Consider the following 14,226-nt stretch of genomic DNA (forward strand, 5'->3'; position numbering starts at 1 on the left):
ATTGGAACCAGTTTCATAATTATAAAATGCTATTAAATCTTAAAGCAGGCTAAAATTGCAATTATATGCAATTTAGCTCTTAAAATACCAAATTAATTTTTAAAAATATATGAAAAGTAACCTACCTATATTTTGGTATAAATATGAGAATAAAATAAGTTATTCACCAAAGCGATATTTTGGGAATAATTATTGAGCAATAAATCAATTTAAAAATCTTTTAAAAAATTGAAAAAAATACTAAAACACTTGGGCATACTTATATATGTATGTATACGATATTTGAAAGTATTTGCATGTAAACGAAATACATAGGGAAAAATTGGGTATCAACATCTTGAACAAACGTTCGTCCTCGAACGAGTCTAGGAACATACCTGGGGCCTTAAATAGGTGTGAATATCTGCTCCGCATATCCCGCTCGGTCTCCCAAGTAGCCTCCTCCATGGGCCGACCTCTCCACTGCACTTTCACTGAAGCTATATCCTTTGATCTCTACTTACGGACTTGCCGCTCCAAAATAGCCAATGGCTCCACATCATAAGTCAAATCGCCGTCTAACTGAACCGTACTGATATCCAAAACATGAGACGGATCGCCGATATACTTCCAGAGCAAAGAAACATGAAATACCGGATGTACCTCCGACAAGCTAGACCGTAGAGCAATCTCATAAGCCACATCCCCAATCCTACAAAATACCTCAGAAGGTCCGATGAACCGAGGGCTCAACTTGCCCCCTTACCAAATCTCATAACACCCTTCATGGGTGAGACCTTCAATAGAACCTTCTCCCCAAGCATATAAGACACATCACGAACCTTTTTGTGAGCATAACTCTTTTGTCTTGACTGTGCTGTATGAAGTCGCTGTTGAATCACTTTCACCTTGTCCAAAGCACCTGCACTAAGTCTGTACCCAAAAGTCTAGCCTCGCCCGGCTCAAACCAACCTACTGGGGATCTACACCGTCTCCCATATAAAGCCTCATATGGAGACATCTGAATACTCGACTGATAGCTGTTATTGTAAGCAAACTCCGCGAGTGGTAAAAACTGGTCCTATGAACCCCCAAAATCAATGACACAAGCACGTAACATGTCCTCCGAACTCCAAATAGTGCGCTCAGACTGCCTGTCCGTCTGAGGGTGGAAGGTTGTACTCAACTCCATTTGAGTACCCAACTCTCACTGCATGGCCCTCCAAAACTACGATATAAACTGAGTACCTCTATCTAAAATGATGGAAACTAGGATACCATGCAGGCGAACAATCTCTTGGATATAAATCTTAGCTAACCGCTCTAAAGAATAGGCAGTACACATAGGAATGAAGTGCACTTAATTAGTCAGTCGATCCACAATCACCCAAATAGCATCGAACTTCCTCAAAGTCCGTGGGAGTCCAACCACGAAGTCCATGGTGATCCGCTCCCACTTCCACTCTGGAATATCTATCTGCTGAAGAAAGTCACCCAGTCTATGATGCTCAAATTTTACCTGTTGATAATTGAGGCACCGAGCTACAAACCCCACTATATCCTTCTTCATTCTCCTCCACCAATAGTGTTGTCTCAAGTCCTGATACATCTTCGCAGCACCCGGATGAATGGAATACTGCGAGCTGTGGACCTCCTCAAGAATCAACTCCCGTAAGTCTATATACATTGGGCACACATATCCGGTCCTGCATCCTCAATACCCCTTCATCACCAATAGTCACATCTCTGGCATCATCAGAACCTTGTCCTTGAGGACTAACAAGTGAGGATCATCATACTAGCGCTCTCTAATACGATCTAACAATAAAGACCGAGAAACCACGCAAGCTAGGATCCGACTGGGATCCGAAATATCCAACCTCACCAACCAATTGGCCAAAGCCTGAACATCAATTGCAAGAGGTCTCTCCCCAACAGGAACGAATGCAAGACTGCCCATACTCACTGCCTTCCTACTCAAGGCATCGGCCACTACATTGGCCTTCCCTAGATGGTACAAAATAGTAATATCATAGTCCTTTAATAGCTCCAACCATCTCTATTGACTCAAATTGAGATCCTTCTATTTAAACAAGTGATGGAGGCTATCAGTAAACACCTCATAGGACACACCATAGAGATAATGCCTCCAAATCTTCAACGTATGAATAATGGCAGCCAACTCCAAATCATGGACATGGTAGTTCTTCTCATGGGGATTCAACTGATGAGAAGCATAAACAATCACTCTACCCTCCTACATCAACACAAACCCAATGCCCACTTGAGAAGCATCACAATATACTGCATAAGAACCTGAAGCTGACGGCAGAACTAACACTGGAGCTATGGTCAAAGCTGTCTTGAGCTTCTGAAAGCTCGTCTCACACTCATCCGACCACCTGAAAGGAGCACCCTTTTGGGTCAACTTGGTCACGAGTGATGCAATAGATGAAAATCCCTGAACGAAATGACGGTAATAATCCGCCAAACCAAGAAATCTACGAATCTTTTTGGCTGAGGACGGTCTGGGCCAACTCTGGACCGCCTCTATCTTTTTGGATCAACCTGAATACCCTCACTGGACACCATGTGTTCCAAGAACGCCACTGAACAGAGCCAAAACACACACTTGGAGAACTTATCATAAAGTTTCTCCTCCCTCAACCGCTGCAATACAACTCTCAAATGCTCAGCGTGCTCCTCCTGACTACACGAGTACACCAGAATATCATTAATGAATACAATAACAAACGAGTCAAGATAAGGCCGAAACACGCTATGCATCAGATGCATGAACATTGTTGGGGCATTGGTCAGCCTAAAAGACATAACAAGAAACTCATAATGACTGTATCGGGTTCTGAAAGATGTCTTAAGAATGTCCGAGTCCCTAATCTTCAACTGGTGATACCTTGACTGAAGATCAATCTTAGAGAACACTCTCGCTCCTTGTAGCTGGTCAAATAAATCATCAATACGAGGCAAAGGATACTTGTTCTTGATTGTAACTTTCTTCAGTTGCCTGTAGTCAATGCACATCCTCATAGTGCCATCCTTCTTCTTTACAAATAGAACAGGTGCACCCCAAGGTGACACACTAGGCCGAATAAACCCCTTATTAAGGAGTTCCTAAAGGTGCTCCTTCAATTTCTTTAGCTTCACCGGTGCCATACGATACGGTGGAATAGAAATGGGCTACGTGTCCAGTACCAGATCAATACCGAAGTCAATATCCCTGTCTGGTGGCATGGCCGACAGGTTTGTAGGAAATACATCTAGAAAATCTCTCACCACCGGAACCGAAGGCCAAATAAGAAAGGCTTCCCTTCCCAACCATCCGTTGGGCCTTCAAGAATGAAATCGCCCTACTGGGAACATAATCCTTCGAACCTTGCCACTCAATCTATGGCACCCCCAGCATAGCCAAAGTCATCGTCTTAGCGTGATAGTCCAAAATAGCATGACACGGAGACAACCAATCCATGCCCAATATCATATCAAAGTCCACCATACTAAGCAACAAAAGGTCTACTCGAGTCTCCAAACCCTCAATAGTTACCACACAAGACCGATACATGCGGTCCACTACAATAGTATCACCCATAAGAGTAGATACATGAACAGGTGAAACAAGAGACTCACGGGGTGTATCCAGATAATGGGCAAAATATGATGAAACATATGAAAAAGTGGAACCAGGATCAAATAATACAGAGGCATCCCTATGGCAAACTGAGATAGTACTTGTGATCACAACATCTGAAGCAATAACATCGGGTCTGGAAGGGAGTGCATAGAAATGGGCCTGACCGCCACTTGATCGACCTCCCCCTCTAGGGCGACCCCTAGTTGACTAACCTCTACCCCAAGTTGGCTGGGAAGGTAAGGAAGTAACTGGTGTTAAAGCCGAAGGCTGACTCCTCTGCTGGGATAAACCTCTCGTAAGGCGGGGACAGAACCTCTTGATATGACCCAAATCTCTATACTCAAAGCAACCTCTACCGGTCACTGACAATGGGGACTGAAGGAAGCCCCCAACACTAGGATATCTACTGGATGAACCAGGCATAGATGACCCCTGAACTAATGGTGCATGAGTCGAACTCTAAGCTGGAAGGGCACTAAGAGAAGAGTGGCCCTGATGTAAACTGTGAGAACCATGGCCAGATGATCCACCACGGTGACCTGAGCGAGTTGACTGAGCATGTCTGAATGGACGACCTCTGCCGTGCTGGAACTGCCCTCCAGAAGGAACACCACCAAAACTACCAGATCCCCGAGGCCTCTTGGCCTCCCTCTCAACTCGCTCCTGGCGGTGAACTGACTCTATCTCTCGGGCAATGTCAACCACCTCCTCAAAAGAAGCACCATATATCCCCTCTTTAGTCATAAGAATCCGTAGCTGATATACGAGGCCATCCACGAACCTCCTAATCCTCTCCCTGTCGGTAGAGACCAACCAAACAGCATGATGGTCTAACTAAGAAAACCTCATCTCATACTGTGTCACAGTCATATCATCTTGACGCAACTGCTCGAACTCCCTGCGCAGCTCCTCTCTGCGGAACTGCGGTACATACTTCTCCAGAAAGAGAATGGAGAACTGCTGCCAGGTAAGGGGCACTGCATCAACAAGCCTATGCCTCTCATAAGCCTCCCACCAAGTAAAGGCAGCTCTCGAGAACTGAAAGGTAGTGAATGAGACCCTACTGGTCTCCAAAATACCTGTTGTACAAAGAATCCTCTGACACTTGTCCAAGAAACCCTAGACATCCTCGCCCTCTCTACCACTAAAAGTCGGAGGCTGAAGTCTACCAAACCTTTCCAATCTACGTTGCTCGTCATCAAGCATGGTTGGAACTACATAGTCCTGAGCATGTGCAACCGGCTAAGCTAGTGGTGCCCCCGATGTCTGAAGTCCCTGAATAACTTGCTCGGGTGTGCAGGCGGTGGGAGTCTTAGTGCCTCCCCGGGCATGGGAAGTAGCTACTGTAATGGAAACAATGACCGCTTGAGCAATACTGGTGCACACGTTCAGAATCTGAGCTAAGGTTTCCTGAAGACCTGGGATAACCATAAGCACAACTGGTGCCTGAGATGGTCCCGCTGGGGAATCTACACCCGAAACCTGATCCTGAATTGGGGCAGCTGGTGGATTTGATGGTGCTGCCCTAGCTATGGTGCGAGCTGCCACGGCCTCTACCGCGACCTCGGCCACTCACAACCCCAACTGGTGGTACTGGTTATTTTCACCCTGACCGGTAGTACGTGTCCTCACCATCTTTGAGAGAATAAAATAACAGAAGTTTAGTTGCCAGTATCAACAGATTCGCACAAAAAAAATTCAAGAATGTGAAGTTTTCCTAAAGGTTCTGCAGCCTCTCGAATATAAGTACATACGTCTTCGTACCGATCTGCAAGACTCTACTAAACCTGCTCATGACTTGTAAGACCTATGAAACCTAGGCTCTGATACTAACTTGTCACGACCCAAACTCAACCCATCGTGATGGCGCCTATCATAGAACTAGGCCAGCCTCAACTTAACGTAATCCAAACCACAATACTAGAATTTAGAACACTTGCGGAAAAACGCATTCATCATTTAAGTAAATTGTTTTATAAACATAAGGCATAATTCATAATACGAAAACAACCAGCCCAAAACCAAGGTGTCATAGAGTACATGAGTGTCTAGAGAAATAATTTAGTCTACTATAGTGTTTACTGAGGAACAACTGAAATACAACTAGAATAAAGAAGGAAGATCAAGATCTGTGAACGCCATGCAGATACCTCAAAAACCGTTCAAGCCTACAACCTCGATCAGTGACTGCTACCAGGATCGAACGCACCTGGATCTGCACACAAGGTGCAGGGGGTAACGTGAGTACACCAACTCAGTAAGTAACAAGTCCAACCTTTGGACTGATAGGTAGTGACGAACGTGACCTCAACATAAAATAGAAATAAGCTGTGCAGAAAAGTAGGCATCCTATTCTTTCAGGAATACAACTCAATAGTGAAACATATACAGATCTGAACAATGTAAGATATAAAGCTCAGCTAACTCTACATGCCAATGCACAGAATATATGAAATGCACCATGTTCTCCCACTTTCAAGTGCTCAACCACTCGGTACTGCATATGGCCATCCAACCCAATGAAATCTATCCCGGAACATATACAACGCTGACTGCAAGTCATCTAGTACCGAGGAACAAGGGTAATCCAACCTTGAGGAGAAATCCATCTCCAAGTATATATACACACACTCAACCACTCGGTACCGCATATGGCCATCCGGCCCAGGGAAATCCATCTCGGAACATACTCATCACTGACTATAAGTCACTCGGTACCGAGGAGAAAGGGTAATCCAACCCTGTGGAGAAATCCATCTCCAGAGATAAATGCTTCGGACAAATCCATGTCCAGACGTCACTCGGTACCGAGGAAAAAGGGAAGTCCATCCCTGTGGAGAAATCCATCTGCATATATCAATACTTCGGACAAATCCATATATAAGGAAATCTATCCCTCAGTAATATCATCCACGCTCTCTGGGGGTGTGTTACAGACTCTAGAGGGGCTCCTACAACCCAAGCGCTATCATAATCATCAACATAATTGCTGCAGCGTGCAGCTCGATCCAATAACTGTCACTCATAATCAGGCTCTTAGCCTCAGTCAGTCATCACTCTCCAGTCTCACATACGCGGGCTCACAATGTTATGAAACTAGCCCAAAACAATGATATGATGTGCCAAATAACAACAATGGAGACTGAGACATGATATGATATGCATGAATGAGACTGAGTAAAGAATACCAATGAATTTGATGAAATGACATCAAGAAACGACCACTCGGGTCTCAACAGTGTCGGCGTAAAGCCCTAGCATGATAACTAGCATGATTTATAGTCCATTTACTTCATCACATGAAGAAACACAGATATCAACAAGATAGAATTACTAATCGGTGTCATGAAATTAACCAGGTCACAACTCTCACGGTGCACGCCCGTCACTTAGCTTGTGTGTCACCTCAATACCGTCATATAGCACATAGATCGGGGTTTCAAACCCTCAGAACCAATTTTGGAAGTGCTACTTAACTCAACCAAGCCAAACTCCTACTCCGCGATGCGTTTGCCCCTCAAATCGATCTTCGGATGCTCCGAATCTAGACATAAACAATTCGATACAATAAACACGAGCTAAAGGAATCAATCTCATAAGAAAATGCTAAGCTTAAGACCAAAAGTCAAAAAGTTAACTTAAAAGATGGGCCCCGGGCCCAAACTAACCATACTAGTTTCAGTCAATTCCAACTTTGAATCGACTTTCAAATCTCAAAAGTTCATTTTATGAAGTTTCACAGATTTTCCCTATTTTTCATCCCAAATCTCTACCCAAATGATGAATCCAACGTTATAATCATGTAGTTTAGCCAAAATTAAATTAGAATCATTTATCCCGATGGTTTTCTTGAAAATGCCTCGAAAACTCGCCAAAGCCCGAGCTCTCTAGATCAAAATATGAAAATAAAACCCTGAATCTCATATTTATTGTGCACTCTCGAATCCCAAATTCGCTGACCGCCAAAAATCCACCGCCGCCGCGTCCTTCACCGCTGACCGCGGAATTACAGCCGCCCCCGCGTCCTTCACCACTATCCGCGCCAGTTTCCTCCGCTGAGTGCGGAATTTTTCTGCTTCCGCGAAAACATACCGCTGACCGCAAATTTCTGGCGCGGTCCGCATTCTCAACTTCAGAGAATCCCCCTGAAACTCTAGCGACTCCCTTCAGCAACCTAGCACCTGTTTCAACAGCTAATCTCCTCCGATAACTATCCAAAAAAAATCCCAGGCCCTCGGGGCCTCAACCCAACATACCAACACATCCCATAACATCATTCAAACTTAGTCGAATCTGCGAATCACTTAAAACAAGACCAAACATCGAATCAAACCTCAGATTCTAGCCTACGAACTCCAAACTCATAAATTCCACAAATGACTCTAAAACCAATCAAACCTCGTCTGAATATTCTCAAAGCTCATAGGTTATTACTTTGTTTACAGCTACTCCTTAGCTCTCGAATTAGAGCTAGCTATTGACCCGATAATCATTGAATTTTGCCGATACTTCAATGTGTGCCTTGGACAAATAGGTCCGATAGTTTGGAGGGCGCATGTCTACGTTACTTGTCAGGTTTTATTTCTACCCCTTTTACTTTTCAACACCTTCTTGAAGAGCGCAAAATACAATATAAAATTATTGCTCGCTAGCCAAAGATAGAATAGTTAAATTATTGTCTCCATTGGGATTAGATTTAAATGGTGTTCGAATAATCTTTAGTTAATTACTATCCAGGAAAATTAATACTTGATTGAATGATTATCACGTATGATTAACTACTAAAATTAAGAAACTATCAATTGATCATGAAAGACAACAGTTGAGCAACAAAGAGATATCAGTGAGCGAAATAAGGGTAATTGACTAGACAGGTGCAAGACAATTGACTCGGGATCCAATTCTTGAATTAGTTCACTCTATAATACTGTTGATTCTCACGAATTCAACAAATAAGCATACTATACATGAAGTTAATGTTCCTCTTTTGATTATACGTTAATTTCAGTAATTAATCCACTTGAAGCACGGTGAACAATTGCAACAAATAAAATAATGGTTATAGTCCAAAGGATAACTTCTCATGGATGTTTCCCTATTTTCTAGTTCGATTTATAATTCAAAAGGCTCTTTAAATTAACTAGTTAAATCACGAATTAAAACTAGAGCATAAGATGTAAAGAAATTCAATATAAGCTCCTCTTTTGATTAAGCAAAATAATAAATAACTTCACAATACGAATTAAAACTCCATCAATTAATTCAAATAATTGTCAAGAATCGAATCCCTATCAAATTATCAGTAACCATATCCATCAGCACCCTAAGAAAAATTACTCCATAGCAATTGAAAAATTCATCTCAAGAAGGTTTAATACATAGAAAATATCAATGCTAGTATTTGATACAAACTCCCTTATTGCACCGATTGTTGGTTGAAAATGTTGATGAATTCTTGTGTCTTCTTGCCTTAGTTGCTTCTCAAATATTTCGTAGGTCAAAAATTTCTTCAAAAATGTATTTTTGGTATATTTATACCGTGTAGAAGTTAGCCCGGACGAAACACCCTTTCCAAGCTGAACTAGGACAACACTCTGGGGAAAATGCACAGGCACGCCCGCACCATGCACACCATGCAGTGCGCGCCTGTGGGGATTTAAAAAGACATGTTTCTTACAGACTTATCCCAGTTGCACTGCCGCACCGTGCCTAGCGGTGCCCCATGTAGTGCGGTAGTGCTTTATTCTCAGAGTAACTTTTTTGATATCCAAACTTGGTCCTCAACCCCCGAATGCGATCCCGGTTTAATTTCTTGGGCTTTACTCAGACTTCAAAGCTTCAAATTGTTCGATTTAGCTTCAAATTATCATTTTAACTCAGAATCACTTCATGCAAGACATAAAATATGTAACACCTGCAATTCACTATCATTTAAGCTCAAACACATGTAAAATGCAGTAATTATAGTGCAAATTACGGCTAAAACACGGGTTTCTAGCCTACCATCAATACCCCACACTTAAACCATTTTCGTCCTCGAGCAATCAAACTACACTTCACATGGGGATGACCTTTTCATCAAACAACTTCCCTAATGCATCATGCCAAGAATATTTAAAGCAGACTAAGCACCTTATCATAATACATAGCCTCAAACTCGACTCAAAAGCACCACGCATTTTTCACAACCTACTCACTTACTCTAACACAGAGGCCAAAGTCATTGCCTTTCCTTCGCAAGTTATGTTCTCTCACACCAAAAATTGAGAGTTGTTCCACACATAATAAAATTTAAGAACAAATAGGAACTCAAGATAGAATGAATTCACTCACTCTCGGAAATAAAATTCATATTCTACAAAAGAAATACAATAGGCTTTCTTGTAGTGTAATACTCTACTAGTTGAGCTCATTCAGATAAAGATCAAGTAGGACTTTATTTTAGTTCTAACGTAGGTTGCGGGAGGGGTATGATACATTTTGGATAATAGTGATTACATCTCCCTGAGCACATTAATACATATACTTCACAATCTAACCCCACACTTATGTTGAACCAAACCCCAACCTTCACATTATATTAATGCCAGCTCCCAATTCTTTAAGTACAAATCAAGAACTACCACTAGCAAGGAATATTTTTTCCACAAAATACATGTACACACTTTTTTTTCTTTCTTTTTATCTTCTGATTTTTTTTCTTTTTCCTTTTAACCATTCTTACTTCTTTTTTTCAATTCCCTACAAGTGGAACTCACTTTTTTTTCCAAAGCGGTGCACCTTTCTCTTATTGTTCTCAATTCCACTCTAAATCTCAACTTAGATTTTAACAAGCTCATAACAACTTCAAGTGCTTAAGAGAGGTAAAGGTTCAAACATATAGTCAATTCAACAAGCGGGTCGGGCTTGTGGTGTGGTTGCCAAGGAAAATAGGATTACAGGCTCAAAATGCTAACTAGGACACACAACAATTAGGCAGGTCATAGCCATATAATTGGCTCAACAAAGAAATGCCTATATCACTTCCTAGACTGAACAAGACTATTATTTCGCTTTGCAAACACACGGGGCAAGTTCTAGACATCAACTGACATACATAGAATATCACAAAACCTCACACACACCATGGCACATAACTCACTTAAGATCGGATCTATCCCGACTCTCTAGTCAAAATAGTTAAGCATAATCGAGATCAAACAAATTAAGGTACTTATCCATGAGTCAAGAACTGAGCCTAGGTGTCACACTCACCACTCTCAAGACACAACACAGTCACAAAAATTGCCTCCTATTAGCACTATGACTCAAAATTCTTTATTTCTACAAAAAGAAAAAGCTAACTACACCTGGTTTAAATAAAAACCCTTGAAAAAGAACCTCGACACAAAGAAAAATCAAGGAAAAATTATTACACTATCTAAGAACTAAAATAGAAATAAAAGACATATTTTTGGATTTTCACATTTTTTTTGTATTTTTCTCGTTCGACTTCAAATCCCTCAAGAAGCCAGTCAACGAAATCCATCATCGGAAAGAGTTGAAACTAAAAAGTAATTACTAACTATTACAGGCCGAATATAATTCAGAGTTATAATTACACGCCACATTATCTAATAAAGCAAGAAACAAATCAAACAAAGCCAATTGGAAAATAGAAAATAAACAAATACAAGCAAATAGGAGCATCCCCAGCCCACACTTAAAAGATTGCATTATCCCTAATGAAAATAGTAAAATTAAGAGTGAAAAGGTGACTCCATGAGGACCTTGGCCTAATCCTCATCAAAACCCTCAAAGGTGCGCAAGTACTCCTCATCATCAGAGGGAACAGAGTTCACGTCCTTATCCAGTGGTAGTTATCCTCCCTCGGCCAAGCCCAACCACTGTTGAGTGACAGCAGAGAGGGGATGATCCTGCTTCAGCTCCTCCAATCAGTCTCCCCTATAGCAGTGAAGGCACATATCAACAAGCAATAGCTTTAGTGTCTCCTCAACACGAACCAATCTCTGATCCACAAGGACAACAACAACAAGGGTTCTATCATAGTTGTGACATTAAAGGACTTAATAGGCCGGGGTACCAGGATCATTTGATCAAAATGATACTCTTTCTCCACATGGTTCGTCCACAGAACCGGAGTGATCATACTCAGGTAATATAGGTGGCGGGCCCCAAATGGTCGCACCCGAGCCGTATGCTCCAGTATGATCTTGCCAATATCAAACTTCATCCTGTTCAGGAAGCCGTCAAACAAAAACACCTTCGGCCGGGAGACATTAGTATTGCTCTAGCAAATCTTGGCATTGATTAGTCGTAGTAGAACCCTGGCTGGCCGCTGGAACGTGCTCTTCTTCATATATTTGTGGTACTCATTGGGGTAACGATCCGACCGGTTGTTTTAAATTTTAAGATTTTGTTTAGTGGTTCGAGGTCTTGAGTGGCTTCATGTTGTGTATTATGACTTGCGTGCATGTTCAGATTTAATTTTCAGACGATTCGGAATGGATTTGGATGAGTGATTCTCACTTTAGAAGCTTAAGTTAAAAATATTGACCAGGGTTTGACTTTTACAAAAATGATCTCGTAATGGTATTTTGATGTCTTTGATAGATTCGTATCATGATTTTTGACTTGTTCATATGTCCATAATCGATATCGGAGGTCCCTATGTTGATTTGTGTTGTTTTACCGGAAGTTGGCAATTTAAAGGCTTATAATTTTGATAAGTTTGATCGTAGGTTGACTTTATAACTATTGTGTTGGTATTTCTGTTTCGGGACTTGTAATAAGTCCATTTTGTTATTTGGAACTTGTCCGTAAAGTTTGACGTCATTCTAAGTTGATTTGATAGTAATCGGACGTGGGGTTGTGTTTTTAGAAGTTCTTGAGTTTCATGTTGAATTCATGTGTTTTGAGGTCTGATTCATGATTTTGGATGTTATTTTGATGATTTGATCGTTCGAGCGAATTTGTGTTATATTTCTAGACTTGTATTGATGTTTGGTTTGCAGCCTTGAGGGCTCGGGTGAGTTTCCGACGCGTTCCAGAGTGTTTGGAAAAGTTTTAATATTACTGGTATGATCTGGTACTATAGGCCTCGCAACAATAAGGTGGGAGGTCACATTTGCGATGTATAGCTAAGTCTTCTAGGTTCACATTTGCAAATACAGAGTTCGCATTTGCGAAGGTGGGGCTGGGTAAGCTTTCTCGCATTTGCGATCAGTCTAGTCGCATTTGCGATATGTCTAATGTTCGCATTTGCGAATATTATGTCACATTTGCGACTGTAGCACGGATGTGTGTTCTTCACTTTTGCGATTGATTTCTCACATTTTTGGAGTTCGCATTTGCGACATCTGCGCATGGACAAAAAGCCGAGGGACAGGATTTTTGTCCTCATTTTTATATTTTGGAATCCTAGACTCAGTATGAGGCGATTTTGAAGAGGTATTTTTATCTACAAACTTTGGATAAGTGATTTTAATCTATATCTAATCATATTCCATCATATGTATCTTAGATTTAACATCAAAATCATGTCAATCAAAGTGAAAATTTGTGCAACTTTGTCAAGTTTTTGAAAAATAAGAATTTGAGTTTTGAGAGTCGGTTTGGACTCAAAATATTGAAACTAATCACATATATGAACTTGTGGGGGTCATGGGTAGTCGGAATCTACTATTGGACCTGGGTTCTGACCGGACGAGCCCCAAATTGACTTTTGTTAACTTTTGAGGAATCGTGTAAAGATCATAGCTTTATTCATTGGAATTAATTTCTCTTGCATTATTTGATGTTATTAAGTAGATTTTGGTTAGATTTGTGCCGAGCATAGGTGAATTATAAAGGAAAAGTTATTTTTGAGAATTTATTGAAGGCTTTTGAAGTAAGTTTCTTACCTAACGTTGTGTGTGGAATACCTTGTAAGGATTGGTTTGTTTGCATTATTTGAACTATGTGAAAGGCGTGTACACGAGGTGACGAATGTGTACACGGCTTATTTGTGGAAATTTGACTGGTTTAGACTCTTAGGTTCTTATGTACATTCAAAATGAAGTTGTCTAATCATATTAAATCCTCCATTGCTAAATTTACCCTTACGTGTCTTATTTAAAGTTGATTGATTCATGTTCTACCCTTGTTTCCAAATATACTCTTATATGTCTTAATTGAAGTTGTTTCCTCTTTTATTGTCATGTTATCTCTTCCGTAATTTCTTAACCTTAATTGAAGTTATTGTTATACATTCTATTGTTGACTTATCCTTATTTGGAATCATTGTTACATATTATCTCTCTTATCGTTGAGTTGTACCTTATTAGAATCATTTTTACGTGTTCTCTCTCTTATCGTTGAGTTGTACCTAATTGGAATCATTGTTACGTGTTATCTCTCTTATCGTTGAGTTGTACCTATTTGGGATCATTGTTACATATTATCTCTCTTATCACTGAGTTGTATGTATTTGTGATTATTGTTACATGCTATCCCTTACATTATTGAGTTAATCTTATTTCTCTTATCACTAAGTTGTATATATTTGTGATTATTATTACATGTTATCCCTTACATTATTGAGTTACTCTAATTTGATA

Source organism: Nicotiana tabacum, chromosome 11 (assembly GCF_000715075.1).
Source record: "Nicotiana tabacum cultivar K326 chromosome 11, ASM71507v2, whole genome shotgun sequence".
NCBI lineage: Eukaryota > Viridiplantae > Streptophyta > Magnoliopsida > Solanales > Solanaceae > Nicotiana > Nicotiana tabacum.